The sequence below is a fragment of the Geotrypetes seraphini genome, chromosome 7 (assembly GCF_902459505.1).
Source record: "Geotrypetes seraphini chromosome 7, aGeoSer1.1, whole genome shotgun sequence".
Lineage (NCBI taxonomy): Eukaryota > Metazoa > Chordata > Amphibia > Gymnophiona > Dermophiidae > Geotrypetes > Geotrypetes seraphini.
Genome location: NC_047090.1, coordinates 178,826,801 through 178,843,638, shown reverse-complemented (window position 1 = coordinate 178,843,638; position 16,838 = coordinate 178,826,801). Strand labels below are relative to the sequence as shown.

Here is a 16,838-nt window from a genome sequence, read left to right as displayed (position 1 = left end):
ACTCCAAATTTACCGCAATCTGAGGATGCCAGGAGAATCGTGTCACAATCAATACCTGCTCGATATGAAACGGGATATCAAAGATGAATTAAAAAAGGTCGATAAAACCATGCAGGTCGCTGTGGGCCGATTTTAAAATAGCGATCGATGTTTCAACAAGTTTGCATGCAAATGAGTTTCATGGAGGTTAGCCGTAATCCCATCTAACTGATCCGTTCAGAAAGCGACTCTCACACATGTGCAGAGCCAGCAGGGGAAGCCTAATAACAGCCGAACGGCAAAGGAAGCCCTGAAGCATCCTCCTGCCACTCAGCTGTTCGGGGCAGGAAGACTTTTTTTTTTTCTGGTACAGATGTGCATGTGTTACGCATGCACAATACCTGTCCCCATTAAAAAATAACCCTTGCTCCCCCCTCCCCAAAAATGGCCATCCCCCTAATGACAGTCCTGAAATAAGAGTGGCAGGAGGGATGTCCACTCCCTTCTGCTGCCAGGTGGCCCACCGCAGAACTGACCCCTGATGCTGCAAACCCACTTCCTCTTCCCCACTCCTGAACTTTGAAAAAAAAAAATAAAATTCAGCAGGAGGGATTCCCACTCTCCACTGCCACCAGGTGGCCCCACCTGCGGAATCGATCCCCCAATACTAGAACCCTCTCCCCTTTCTCACTCCCTGTACTTAAAAAATAAAATAAAAATCAGCAGGAGGGATGCTCACTCCCTCCTGCCTCAGCTACCCGGCTCCCCCCCATACCCACCACCCTGGCCCTGTACCTATTCTGAAGACAACAGCATGAGGGATGCCCAGCTCATCCTGTCCATAGGCCCGCCTCTCCAAAATAGCGGGCTTTCCCCTTCCCGTGCATCCTGAGATGCATGGGGAGAAGCCTAATGCCCTAATTGGCTCAAATGCCTGAGATCCCTCCCAGGGGGTGTCTGAGCCAATCAAGGCCTTGGGCTTGGTACATCCTGGGATACACTGGGAGGAGCCTAAGGACCTGATTGGCTCAGATACCTAAGGTCACTTCCTTGGGTTGGGCCTTAGGCATTTGAGCCAATTAAGGCCATAGGCCCTCTCCCCGTGCACTCCAGAATGCACCGGGAAGGGGAAGACCCACCATTTTAGAGAGGCAGGCCTGCGGGCAGGAGAGACTGGGCATCCCTCATGCTGTCTTCTTCAGATAAGGTAACCGGTATGGGGAGGGAGGAGTTGGAGGAGCCAGGTGGCTGATGAAGGAGGGAGTGGGCATCCCTTCTGCTGATTTTTTTTTTAAAGTACAGGAATGGGGAAAGGGAGGTAGGTCCTGTCAGTGGGGTCAGTTCCACGGGGGGGGGGGGGGGGAGCACCCAGTGGCAGGAGGGAGTGGGCACCCTTCTTGCTGATTCGGGGGTGGGGAAGGGGAGGTGGTTCGTGGCACGGGGTTTCATGATATCGAGGGTTGGCATCCCTCCTGCCTCTATTTTTGTTCCAGGGCATCGTCGGGGTAGGAGGGGGGCATCACAGATATTGTGTGTATATTACACTTACACACACACATATACACACAATATCTGTGCCCATAAAAAAAGAAAAGAAAAAATATGGCAGACCTTTTGGTAACAAGTTAACGACTAGACCTGTCAGTTTTGTGGGTTATTAGCCGTTGTTAAATTTAGTGCATGCCTTAGCGATGTTAGGTCATTGATCATTTGAATATTAATGATTTCATTTTCATACTAATGAGGTCATTTGCATGGCAGGGTCGGAGAATGTACGAACGCACGGAAAAGCAAGCGGTGCGCCATTGTGTACATCGGATCAGCAAATTAATGTCATCGACAATTGGAGACTTTAGTGCAGGGGTGGGCAACTCCGGTCTTCGAGGGCCGGAATCCAGTCGGGTTTTCAGGATTTCCCCAATGAATATGCATGGAAAGCAGTGTATGCAAATAGATCTCATGCATATTCATTGGGGAAATCCTGAAAACCCGACTGGATTCCGGCCCTTGAGGACCGGAGTTGCCTACCCCTGCTTTAGTGCATCTGAGCCAGAGTTGTTCTGAATCTAATGTAAACCATTTTTTAAAAAGACGCTCAAGCATCTAAGGACACTCTCACTGTTTACCATTCTTTTCACGCTCTGTCTTTGCAGCTGAACTTTCTTTAGCCAGTTTCATGTGGCTTCAAGGGTCGAGTGATGTACTATTAACCAGACCCAACTAATCAAATCCCATTGTGAACTGGCAACGGAAGTCAGCTAGCATCGGAAACGTTATAGCCATTCAAGAAACACAAGCGCTCTTTCAAAGTGATGCACTTTGCAATTTGCATGACAGGAGAGTCACAGAAACACAGCGTACTCGGTTCCAGAAGGGCCATTTTAGGCCACTCCTGAGTTTTGAACTCATATCTCGAAACGGGGCGCTGCATATAGCTCTGAAGATCATTCAATAAAATCAGTGCTGCTGGACCCAGAATGCATCAGGATAGGGTCGACAGAAATCCAGGACCGGCTTAAAATGTCCCTACTGGAACTGGGCAAGCTGGCAGCCATGAGGAAATCAGGTGCTATTAAAAAAAATTTGTTTCTGTAAAAGTGAAACTGAATAAGGCGATCATAAATCCATGCAATTGCATGCCATTCTATAAGTTTGTTAGGATGTCAGCATTTAATGCACCGTACCACACATTTGCTCCCCTCCATCGTGTAGAGCATATTGCTGGAGTTAGGCGGACTAATTGTCCCTCTTACCCAGAACAGCCCAGAAAGCGTCGATTGCAGCTGGCTGACTACGGAACCCTATTATGATCAGCTTCCCTTTTTCCTTTTGGCTTGGGTTTTTTTTCTTGCAGTTACACAGTTTATTCTTCTGATTTTGGCTGCCTGCTCTGGGGGCTGGCACAATGCTCTGCTTTGCAGGCTCTGCCAACGGTGGCCTCGTGCCAGCGCTCTCCAATGATGCAGTGCTCGCCTGGCCTACAAATACATGACAGACTTAATAATGGACTTCCAGTGGCTCTTTCCTACGCTGTCCAGCCACACAGAGAACAAAACCTTTCAGGAGCCCATCAAGGCTGAACCCCACCCCCCCCCTGATGGCGATTGATCCAGTGGGCAAACGTGCGCATAAGAAAATCTATCCTTGCAATTGGGATGAATTAAGTCTTAGCAGAGAAGCCAAACGTGTCATGGGCACAGAGAAAAAAGACATACTAACAGATTAACTTAAACTGGCAATATTTGAGATCCTGAGAATAAACAGAGGACTCTGGATTCCAGCACCCAACTGATATATTTCACAAGCATTAACGATTCACTGGAAAAATACACAGGGCCTGATACTCAAAGGATTTACGCACCTAATGCTGAGGCCCTTTTACTAAACCTATTAAAACTAAACTAATTTAAAAAAAAAAATTTAAATTGAATCAGGTTGGGCAGACTGGATGGACCATTCGGGTCTTTATCTGCCGTCATCTACTATGTTACTATGTCACACTAAGTGTGCTAATGTAGGGGGAAAAGGTTTACCACAAGATGTGGTGAAATGCCTTATGCTAATCACTTGCTATTCATTTTTTGAACATTTTTTGGGGAGGGAGAGTAGCACGGGTATGAAAGCTCTAACCAGCAATAGTGGTGAAAAGCATACACAGCGCTGTACATTTACCAATGAATAGACGGTCCCTGCTCAAAAGAGCTTACAATCTAATTTGGACAGGCAGGACATCTCAGGATTGGGGAGTTTCTGGTAGACAGTGAGTGGGAGTTAAGAGTTGAAAGGGGGCTTTTAGCTTGGATTTGACGACTGCTAGAGACGGAGCATGACGGATTGACTCTGACAACCTGTTCCAGGCATAGGGCGTGGCAAGAAAGAAGGGGTGGAGCATGGAGTTGGTAGTGGAGGTAAAGGGTACGGATAAGAGGGACTTAGCCATTGAATGAAGATCACCGGGGAATGAGGGGAGGGGGGGGAGAGATGAGTGAGGAGAGATGTTCAGGGGCTAACTGGTTACTGCAAGGTTAACTTGAGAGTATTTGCTACCCCTAAATAGGACGGGAGTAAGTATTCCCATGTTAATATTTACTGAAAAATTTATACAACTCAATATTACTGGGAATAAAGTCCTTTTTAACTGTGATGTTATTAATCAAATTTAATCACAAATTTATATCCTGCCTATCCCTACTAAGCGAGTTACAAAATAATCATACATAGGTTACCTACCTGAACAACCGCCTCATCCAAACCACCTCAATAAGACACAGAAAAACACACACCCCATTCACACACACCTCGATCAAAGAAGTAAAACGGAAAAAACTATACGACGGCCTCCTGGCCACCTCAAGCAGCTAAACTAGACAACCAAATCTGCAATCTACTGATAACGACACCAGACTACAAAACGTTCAGAAAAGAAATAAAAACTATACTCTTCAAGAAATTCCTGAAACAGCCCTAACTTCAAACTTAGCTTTCTCCCTCCCCCCACAGAAACTACATGACCTACTCTTTACCTCTCTAGAAAGGACAAATGTTCTTCCATTGTAACCCAACGTTTTTCATCTCTTTTGTAATCCGCCTTCAGCCGCAAGGTAATGGCGGAATAGAAATCTCTAATGTAATGCAATGTAATGTTATTAACACACAGATATAATCCAACTCTCACAAATAACAATCATATCTACATTCCCCTTTTCCATATAAAACACAATAATCTAAACCTCCCCCCCAAACATCCCCATATAACTGTACTGTTTAAAACTGTGTCTTATAATCTTATGTTTTCTTTAATCAATTAATCGGTTCATAGACAACGGCGCGAAAGACAAAGGCGCGCGCCGACAACTGAGCGCAAGACGGAGGCGCGCGCCAAAGAAAATTACAGTTTTTAGGGGCTCCGACGGGGGGTTTTGTTGGGGAACCCCCCCAATTTACTTAATAGACATCGCGCCGGCGTTATGGGGGGTTTGGGGGTTGTAACCCTCCACATTTAACTGTAAACTTAACTTTTTCCCTAAAAACAGAGAAAAAGTGAAGTTTTCATTAAAATGTGGGGGGTTACAACCCCCCCAAGCTCCCCACAACACCCCCACAACGCGGCGCAATGTCTATTAAGTAAAGTGGGGGGGTTCCCCCCCACATCCCCCGTCGGAGCCCTAAAAACAGTAATTTTGAGCGGTGTGCGCCTCCGCGCTGCGCTCAGTTGTCTGGGTGCGCCTTTGTTCCGGCGCGCTTTTGACCTGACACCAATTAATCTAACATAAAAAAGCTTGTACAAACAACTGAGTCTTAAGAGGTCTGCGAAATCGTTCAATGTTCTTCCACTGCTGGATGTTACCTGGCAACTTATTCCATTAACCCACTGCCGCCACAGAAAATGTAGCGCGACTCGTTATCGCATAATGTACAGTATCTTTACAACCAATTGCATAAACGTATCAGACCTTAAAGCGGCAGATCGCAAGCACAAATGGAAGCATTGATGTGGGATCTGCAAAATTAAAAAATAGGAAAAATAGGCTTAACACGTGGGAAAGTCTGCGTTAGGATGAGCTACACCCAGATTTGTCCTCGGTTTAGTGAAAAGGACCCCTTTGGAAAATTTACTAGCTCTGCGTGCAAAATCTTTACTCAAAATTTCACTGAACTCTTAAATTTAGGAGCATGAAAAGTGGGTAGCCATGGGGGTGGATTTAGGGCAAATAAAAGGTGTTAAATTTAGCACTGATTTTCAGCACTAGGCTTGGGAATCTGGGCAAACGAATGGCAGGCTTAAAATTTATAAGCCTAACTTTTGAGCTCTTAAAATGAATTTTCAACTGAGATGTTAGGCTCCTCAGCTTGGCTGTAAATGGGCACCAATTCAGCAGGCTGACTTAGGAGCAGAAGTTTAGGAGCTCAGCATTTTCTGAATACTGGGCCCATATGTACCAAATTCAATTGAAGTTACTAAGGGACTGATTCTCTTTGGGATGCCGATCACATGTCAATCCTAAAGAGAATCGCATCTACATTGATGAACAGACCTTTAAATGTAGGTCAGCATTTTGCAGGCCCAAGGCCACTTCCGGGCAAAACCATGCCCATGCCACGTCTTGGATGTTCTTAAACGTCCCTACGCATCTCCTAGACACGCTATGGAAGCCAACAATGTAAGCATCCTTCCTCAAACAATTTTTTTTGAACACGCATCCTGATTGGCTGTCACACGGTGGTAGGATGCCTACCGCTGCCTGCAATTGGAGATGCGTTTCGAGAATCAGACCCAGGTATTCAATCCTGACACTTATCCGGGCACCGACACTTAGTTGGGTCTTGGTCAGGAGTGGGGAACGAGGGCTGCATGAGATCTATTTCCACACACTGCCTCCATTGTATGCAAATAGATCTCATGCATATTCATTAGGGAAATCCTGAAAACCTGACTGGATTGTGGCCCTGAAACCAAAACCAGGTTGTTCGTCTAGATCAGTGTTTCTCAACTCAGTCCTGGAGTACCCCCTTGCCAGTCAGGTTTTCAGGGTATCCACAATGAATATGCATGAAAGAAATTTGTATATAATAGAGCCAGTGCATGCAAGTCAAGTTTATGCATAGACATCCTGAAAACCTGACTGGCAAGGGGGTAATTCCAGGACCGAGTTGAGAAACACTGGTCTAGATCAAAACATGTCTTGGTTCCTTCTCCAGCAAATGAATCCTGCAGAACAGAAGCTGTAAACTGGACAGACAGCTTTCCAGAGCTTCTATCTCAACTCATTTTTTCCATTCAAGATATGTTGACTAATAATGAGTAAGCCCTTATAGAAAACATGGCTATCTAGAATGAAAGTGCTCGTTTTGTTTCATGGATTTTAAAGCATCCATTTATATTTTGATTATTCCAAATTAATTTACTGCATTGTATTCTAGCCTGGATAGCAGATCTAGTGGATTTATTATTTTGGATATTGCATCTGTACTGTTTCCAACTCATAAAATACCACAAGACATAGTTACGAAGCTTCCCATTGTAAAGATGAAAGTGTGTCTCTTATACAGACTATACCAGGGGTCTCAAAGTCCCTCCTTGAGGGCCGCAATCCAGTCGGGTTTTCAGGATTCCCCCAATGAATATGCATGAGATCTATGTGCATACACTGCTTCCAATGCATATTCATTGGGGAAATCCTGAAAACCCGACTGGATTGCGGCTCTCAAGGAGGGACTTTGAGATCCCTGGACTATACAGACAACAGAGTGACCCTATCCAAGGATAAGAGAAGTGTGACCACAGTGATCCATGCCACGATAACACCACAACTAGACTACTGTAATGCTCTGTACAATGATCAAACCCAAAAGAGTCTGCACCAGCTCCAACTAATTCAAAATGCTTCAAGTGGTGTGACCACATCACACCCTTTCTGCAAAAACTACACTGGCTACCAGTACCTTACAGGGCTAAATTTAATACTTTGTTTGGTTTTCAAGGTCCTCTGACAAATGGGCCAAAGTACTTTAAAGAATAAGTTAACCCTTTACATACCTTGACATTTAAAGTCCTCTCAAAGAGCATCACTGTCTGTACCCTCGTCAAAAGAACTTGTACAATGTGATATCCACCAGTGAAGCATCTCAATCCTAGCCTCCTTAGGCAACTTCTAGAGTAGTATATTGCAAGACGCCAATGAGGGAGAGGCGCTGGCACCGGCTGACTACCTACAAGGACGTGTCTCTTGCAGCAAGAGACACGTCCTTTTAGGGCCCAAATAACCCTTCCCTTCCCTACTCCCCCCACCCCACCCAATGTGGTTTACAACAAGGCCAACTCCAATGGTGGTTCTTATGTCAAGAGTCCAGCCGTGCGCCCTGTGGGGCATCTGACTCCAAAAGGGTTTCACCATTTGGTCTAGCCCACTCTGTGTTAATTAAGGACCACCATAGCGTAAACCAAATTCAGTCACTGTAACCCAGATAGTGGAGTGTTGCTATGTCATGGAGGAAGAATACATTTCATAGTTATCAGAAACAAACACCTCTCCTCCCAGGATTAGCAAACTCAGGGCCCTCTCTGGAGGGCCTCTGTGTGGACGTCAGCGTGATGACATCACACATGCACATGATGTCATCTTGTCGACGTCCGCGCTTGTCCAGCTGCGGCCCCCAGTTTAGTGTGCCATGGCTTCAAAAGGTTTGCGAAACACTGTTCTAGAGGGTGAGGGCTACTACTAGCTCAGGACTATCTTTAATTCAGAGCAAGTGAAAGCCTGGTTCTTCTCCCAAGCTTTACTACATGTGGTGATTGACTATACACTCCTCTCTCAATCAAAATCGCGAGTCCTAAAACTGCGAGTCGGGAGGGGGAAGTGTAAATTCACTCCACTCCTCTCTTACTGCTTACATTCAAAATGAAAATTTCACATACAGCAGGCTTTATTGCTCTTCAAGAACACTATGATCCAGCAATCGATCCCTCTTACATGTCCCATCCTTAACGACACCTGTTTTATGACACCACCCGGAAACGTATCCGTTCAGTTACTGCTCCTTCCCACTGGAATTCACTACCACTTTACTTAAGAGAGGACGAAAACCTAGATAAATCTAAAACGAGCTTAAAAACATTTTTATTTAGGGATGCTTATGACTTGTGATACCCTCTCCTCCCTAGACCACCAACTTCCCCAAAAATCTAAATAAGGAAGAGCATAGTCTCCCCTTCCTACTGTGTTGCCCATTTCTGTCTTTCTCTCCTATTAAGATTGTAATTCTACCCCCCTCTCCCACTTGATCCTGTACGTCATGTTTTGGTTCTTGTTATAATTATAACCCCCCAAAGTTTGTTGTTGGGTTTTTTTTTTTTATTAAGATTTCAAGATATCATACAGAATTTGGACTCAATTCCCCAACATACAATGGTCAGAATTCAACAAATTATACAAAAAATACAGTCATGCCTCCTGTGACCTCAACCACTGCCCCTCATATCTCCTTACCACCTCTAGTGTAAAATTCCGCACCATAATTCTACAATGGAATCAATTCACGCTCACAGAAGGCACATTCCCTGCTGACCTCAGGGAAATCATCATCACCCCAATCCAAAAAGACCCAAAAGCACCACAAAACCATCCATCTAACTTTAGACCTATAGCCTCAATTCCGCTATATGTCAAAATTATAGAAGGCCTAGTAGCCAAACTCCTCACCAATTACATTGATGACCACAACCTACTCCACCCCATGCAATCAGGATTCAGAACAAACTTCAGTACAGAGACACTACTAGGCTCCCTCATGGATACCGTCAGACAACACCTTAGTACAGGGAAAAAAATGCTGCTCATACAACTGGACCTAACTGCGGCATTCGACTTAGTGGATCACAACATCCTTCTACAGATCTTAGACGCAATAGGCATCTCAAATAAAGTATACTCTTGGTTTGAAGGATTCCTAAAACTCAGAACCTACAGTGTAAAATCTAACAAAGAAAAGTCAGAATCCTGGTCAAACCCCTGCGGCGTACCACAAGGATCTCCACTATCCCCTACCCTCTTCAACCTCTACACTGCTTCTCTAGGAACGCATCTGGACAATCTAGGCATAACCACCTATAGTTATGCCGATGACATCACCATCCTCATCCCATACGATCATTCTAAACCTACCATGACAGACAAACTTCACCAAACACTTGAAACAGTCACAACCTGGATGAAAAACCACAAACTTAAACTCAACCAAGACAAAACCAAATTCATCCTTCTCGAAAATGACAAGGTCCAAACCACAATCAACCTAGATATAAACGCAATCAAATACCCCATCCAAACCACCATAAAACTGCTTGGCATGACCATAGACAGACGCGGCACTATGCAACCGCAAATAAATAAAACAATTCAGAAATCATTCGCAATCATGAGAAATCTGAGACAAGTCCGAAAATTCTTTGAAAGAACACAATTCCAACTTATAGTGCAATCCCTAATACTAGGTATATTGGACTACTGCAACATCCTCTTCCTTCCTTGCCCTGCAACGACGATTAGACAACTCCAAACAATCCAAAATACAGCTTTGAGACTCATCTATTCATTGAGAAAACATGATCACATCACGGAAGCCTTCATCAACTCACATTGGCTTCCAATCCAAGAAAGAATCCAATTCAAATTCTACTGCATATTATTTAAAACCCTACACGGAGACAGCCCATCATACTTGAACAATCGCCTCATCCAAGCACCCACTACCAGACACAGAAAAACGCACTCCCCATTCATACCCCCCCCAATCAAGGAAGTCAAAAGAACAAAACTACACGACGGCCTCCTAGCCACTCGAGCCGCAAGACTGGACAACCAGATCTCCAACCTTCTGATGACCACCCCAGACTATAGGACGTTCAGAAAGGAAATAAAAACCATACTTTTCAAGAAATTCCTGAAGCAGCAATAACATCACGACCTCTTAGCAACTCTAAAACTGACATTAGACCTACCCATTACCGCACTAATAATAACAAAAGAACCTCCACTGCGACCACCTATTAATTCTTTTACAAACCACCTCACCCACAACAACACGTTAAATGTTTATAAGATCTACAACTTACCTCTCTAGCTACTCATTGTAACTCTACTTTTTTAATTAACCTTTTGTAATCCGCCTTGAACCGCAAGGTAATGGCGGAATAGAAATCCCTAATGTAATGTAATGTAATGTAATAATTAGAAATCACAAGAACAGAAAATATAATTGTCACAAAAGAAATAATCTGAAATTAAAACAAATATCAAGCCCACATCATGAGGAAAGTGGCTAGTTAACGAGCATACAGGAAATTTATACTTAAGCCTGTTTAATTCACATAGCAAAACTTAACTCTGAAGTGCAGTTTTATCAGAAAGGAAAGTTTCCAATTGTAATGGTTCAAGGAAAACATATGATTTTGTTTCCCACGTTACCAGACATTTGCAAGGAAATTTTAAGAAAAAAGTTCCTCCTCCAGCTATCACCTTAGGCTTTATCTGGAGGAAGGCCTTACGTCTAATCTGAGTTTGTCTGGAAACGTCTGGGAAAATAGATACCGTTTGACTGTAAAACAAAATAGACTTTTTTTTAGCAGAATACACTTTCATAATTGTCCTTTTCCTTTCCACAGAAATCATAGTGACCAACAAATAGGTTCCTGTGTATTTTCCCAAAAATTAGTTAGATCTAAACTATCTGGGGTATTAATCACATCTACACCACCCTCTTGTCTTACTTCTCTAATACCAGTTGGTAAATAATAAACCAACTGGTTTCTTTCTCGTCCAGAGATAATTTGAAAAACTCTCTAGGAGACAGAAAATAGGTCAGCGTAAAATTCAAGATCCTTAAATTGGCTGCTCTTGAAAGATTTTCAAAACCTCAAAGTTTTTATAACTTTTATTTTTTAAAGCAACGTACACCGCTTAGACCAGTGGTCTCAAACTTGCGGCCTGGGGGCCACATGCGACCTGCCAGGTACTATTTTGAGGCCCTCGGTCTGTTTATCATAATCAGAAAAGTAAACTAAAACAGTTTCTTGATCATATGTCTCTTTAGCTATAAATGACAATATTATTATTAAGACAGCCAAAAGGAAAGATTTATAAACTATAAAGAGTTTTACCTCATGCAAAGTTGTCATTTCTTTAATAAGACATTGACTATTTTTTCTGAGGCCCTCCAAATCCAAAATGTGGCCCTGCAAAAGGTTTGAGTTTGAGACCACTGGCTTAAGACAATTTTTTAAGCGGTATATCAAATTTAATAAACTTGAAACTTGAATGTTGTAATTTTGATGTTTCTTGTAGTTTGCTTTAATTCAGTAAATTTACTTTTTAAAAAAAGAGGGGTAACATCTTGTCTCTATATCTCTATACCACCGGCCAGTTGGGTTTTTGGGATAACCCTAATGAATATGAAATTTATTTATGTACCACTTATAGTCTAAGTCAGGGGTGTCCAACCTTTTGGCTTCCCTGGACCGCATTGGCCAAAAAAATCTTTCTGGGGCCGCACAAACGTGCAAACGCTGCAGCAAGACAGAGGAGGGAGCCAGCAAGACTGTAAACACCCGGGGGCAGCAGAGGAAAACACTGCATCGCTTTCGACCGGGGCCGCACAAAATACTTCACGGGGCCGCATGCGGCCCTTGGGCCACAGGTTGGACACCCCTGGTCTAAGTGGTTTACATTCAGGCATTCAAGCATTTTTCTCTGTCTGTCCTGGCAGGTTCACAATCTATCTAATGTACCTGGGGCAATGGGGGATTAAGTGACTTGCCCAAGGTCACAAGGAGCACTGTGGGATTTGAACCCACAACCTCAAAGAGAGATTTGCATATAATGGAGGTGACATGCATGCAAATCTGCTCCATGCATATTCATTAGGGCTATCCTGAAAACTTGACTGATAGGTGGTCCTTCAGGACAGGGTTGGGAACCACTGCTCTATATCATTATAAAAAAAAGTCTCCCAGACCAGCTCCAACTGTACACCAAAGGAAATGTACAAACTTACCCCTGCATCACAACTGAGCCTCAACGCTGCCCAAATTACACACCCGGAACTCCTGTACACAAACCACACAGAAGTAGGTGCCCGTTTTCCAGACACAAATTTTTGATGTGCACTTTGTCATTGTGCAAATCTACAAAAATCTTTTTTTGTGTGTAAAACAAGCTTTTCATGTAGGATAATTAAAAAAAAAAAATGATTCCCTTAAGGTCTACTTAAACTGGCTGTGATCTACACAGCTTTCTTTTCAGAAGAAATAAAGATTTGTAAAATTTTAATTTACGCTGAAATAGGGGTTGAAGGTAAGAGCTATCGATGGGTCATAGTTGTATCAATGTTTATTTAGTTCGCTATAAGCATGAAATGGTGTGGTAGCCGTGTTAGTCCACTTTCCAAGGTAATATAAAGAAATAAAACAAAAAACCAAAGGAAATAAGGTGCTAACTCAATCCATTTTATGATGAGCTTTCAAAGGTAAGTGGCTTTTACTGATCTGAAGAAGGGTTACCTTTGAAAGCTCATCATAAAATGTGGAATAAAAGTACGGAATGGGAATTTTAATCCATTTCATTTTAATTTATTGCCTTTTAACATTTTCTCTCTAAGTACATGCTCTTCTTGTTTCCACCAATACTGAACTTCAGTTTAGTCAGCTGGAAATCAAAACGTTTCTTCAATAAAAGACTGAGATCAGCTCCAGCATGTAGTCAATTTCCACAGGCAAGAAAACAACAAGTCAACTAGATCCAACGTGGAACAGAAGACAAGAAGCAAGACCATATGAAGAAAAGTGTTTTTTTTTTTTTTTAAATTAATGCTCCCATAAGACAGTGCCCAAGTTTCACCAACAAGGCTGCATCAGGAGCATACAACCAACTGGTGACACATAACAGCTTTCGTCAGTGCTGAAAAAATGATACTGGGTTCGTTACATCAGGGCACGGCCTAAGTACCATATAAGGAAGTTTATTCCCCTTAAATAGCGCTTTGGCTCTGCCCTGCGCATCCCAGGCAGGGGCAGGGTGCCGCCATATTGAAAAGGGTGGCCCAAAGGCAGGAGGGATGCCTACTCCCTCCTGCCTCCTATGATTAAGGTATGTGGAGGAGTGGGAGTTCTACTAGACCAGGGGTAGGCAATTCCGGTCCTCGAGAGCTGGAGCCAGGTCAGGTTTTCAAGATATCCACAATGAATATGTATGTATAGGTAAGGTATTTTTGTGTGGACTTTTGGATTGCAGTTGGGCACTAAAACAATCCCACTACTAAACTCTTCATCAGTCCACTTTTTATTGAAAATGCCAATAAATTCTATTTATTTCTTCTTTATATATCTTCAATTTCTTATAACTTCATTTATCTTCAATTATCAGTGCAACAACTTATTTAAAATCCATTACCAGCTATGCTATTCTTTCTAACTACGGGCCTTCGTTAGCACGTTGCTTGGGATACGCAATCTCGACGTTAGCCTGACTGGATGAAAACAAGCTTAATTTACAATCCCGCGGCCATGGTATTCACTCTGGCTATTGGCCATCGTCAGCACGCTGTTTGGGGCACGTAATCCCTGCGTCAGCCCAGCTGAATAAAGTGGGCTTGATTTACAAACTGCAGCCAAATTTGACTTCAGTAGAAAGCACCCTCGAATGGTAAGCGCAGAATTTTGTATTCTTATATGATATTTTTTTCAACTGAAGGATGAAGTTTAACATTTTCTATTTCTGAGGTACAATATTCAACGTTTAATTTTAAAAGCTATGACAGTAAGATTGTGTGTTTATGCTATATTTTTTAGTTCCCCTCGACCCTGAAGAAAGTTTCATTGAAACATGCATGTCGGGAGAGGTGGCTTTGATGATATTTGAAAAGGAGATTAAAAAGAAAAAAACGATACTCAGAGCTAAGTGATTCAAATGGATTTTATATAAGTTATTGCACTGATAAATTAAGATAAATGAAGTTATATGAAATTGAAGATATATAAAGAAGAAATAAATAGGATTGGCATTTTCAATAAAAAGTGGACAGTGAACAGACAAATTGATAGTGGGGATATTGTATACTTGGACTTTCAGAAAGCGTTTGACAAGGTTCCACATGTAAGACTTCTCAGGAAATTACAAGGCCATGGAATAGAGAGAGATATATTAAGATCGATAGGCAAATGGCTAGAGAACAGAAAACAGAGAGTGGGCATAAATGGGAAGTTCTCAGAATGGGAACAAGTGACTAGCGGTGTACCCCAGGGCTCGGTACTTGGACCCATCTTATTTAATATTTTCATAAATGACCTGGAAGAAGGAACATCCAGTGAAATCATCAAGTTTGCAGACGACACAAAGCTATGCCGGGCAATCAGATTGAAGAAAGAAAACGAGGAACTCCAGAGCGACTTGAATTAATTGGAGAAATGGGCAGATAAATGGCAGATGAGTTTTAATGTGGAAAAATGCAAAATGATGCATTTAGGCTGAAAAAATAAAGATCACAAGTATAGTATGTCAGGTGTAACTCTGGGAAAGACCAAACAGGAAAAGGACCCTGAAACCGTCGGCGCAATGTGTGGCGGTGGCGAAGAAAGCAAATAGAATGCTAGGCATGATAAAGAAGGGAATTACGAGTAGATCAGAGAAAGTTATAATACTATTCTACAGAGCCATGGTCAGACCGCACTTGGAATACTGCGTCCAGCATTGGTCTCCAACCTAAAGAAGGATATAAAACTGCTAGAGAGGGTGCAGAGACGAGCAACGAAGCTAGTGAAAGGTATGGAGACTATGAGAAACGACTTAGGAGACTGGGGTTGTTCTCCCTTGAGAAGAGGAGACTGCGAGGGGATCTGATCGAGACTTTCAAAATACTGAAAGGATTCGATAAAATGGAGCAGGGAAAGCAGTTATTTACAATGTCCAGTGTGACACGGACAAGAGGATATAGAATATAGCTGAGGGGGGACAGGTTCAAGACAAATATCAGGAAGTTCTGTTTCACACAGCGAGTGGTGGACACCTGGAATGCTCTCCCAGAGGAAGTAATTGCAGAATCCACCGTTCTAGGATTTAAGGGTAAACTAGATGTACATCTCCTTAAGAGTGGCATAGAGTGATACGGGGAAGGGTAAATTAGATGCACATCTCCCTTGAGAAGCATATGGTGACATGGGGACTAAAACTAGGCCAGGGTACACCTGGCGGGGCCTCCGCGTGTGCGGATCACCGGACTTGATGGACCCAGGGTCTGATCCGGAGATGGCAATTCTTATGTTCTTAGTAGTGGGATTGTTTTAGTGCCCAACTGCAATCCGAAAGTCCACACAAAAATATCTTACAGACGTAGCTACAAGTATGTTGGGTAGTCTACATATAGAAATATGACATCTGATAAGAGTGCAATATATTTAATACTTTTAGTGATATAATAGATGATTAAGTACTAATTAAGTGGCGTTTCCAATTTACTGGAGACATCTGATTCTTCTATTGCTTCTCCAGCTACACTTTTGCTGACGGTAGCGTTACAACCGGATAAAGAATGGATTTTAAGAATAGATCTAAGGAATTTTTGGGACATAAAATCCAGATGTTTCCAGACGTCTCGAGAGAGACACAAAAAAGGAGACATCAGTTTTTGATCTTGAGACCAGCAGTGACTGAGATAGGAGAGGTTTTCTATTTGAGATTTCCCTGCAAGTGTGTGATTAGATATCAGTCTTTAAAACACGTTTTCCTTGAACCCTCACAGATATCCAGTTTCATATCCCTTAAACGCCTTGAGAGAGAACTGTAATACTGTTACCATCATATCTGAAAAGATTCTCCTACTCAATAGTTAAGCTGTAATTCTAGATAGAATTGTTAACCCTTGTTAACCTTTGTTTTCTTTGAAATCACTCTTGACGTAAATCTTGGATCTCTAATTGAGGACTTGAGATAGATTTAGCATATAGTTTAGTTTCTTCTTTAGTTGGATGTGTCAAAATTTGAAAATATTTGCTCAATCTACCTTTCTGTACAAGTGTATTATGCTTGAAAATTATTGTGAAAACTATAAATAAAATTAAAAAGACAGCTAATAAATCCCAATAAATAATGTCATCTGGTACCCAGATTCCATTATACTAGTGTAAACCTGGGTATCGACACGCCTATCATTTACACACCTGAAGCTATGCTCAAATACGGCAGTCATCCATGTAACTTCCAGCATTCTGTAAGCTGTGTGCGTCAGTGACAGTCCAGCCTGTGCTCCATCCAAGTAAGACAGTAAATGACGGCAGATAAAGACCTGAACGGTCCATCCAGTCTGCCCATTAG

General features: G+C 42.6%; 1 protein-coding gene across 7 annotated transcripts in view; it reads right to left on the bottom strand.

Annotated features, from left to right (window-relative positions):
- FOXN3 (forkhead box N3) overlaps positions 1-16,838 on the bottom strand; it is a 617,803-nt gene that overhangs the window by 54,294 nt on the left and 546,671 nt on the right. The window lies entirely within an intron of this gene.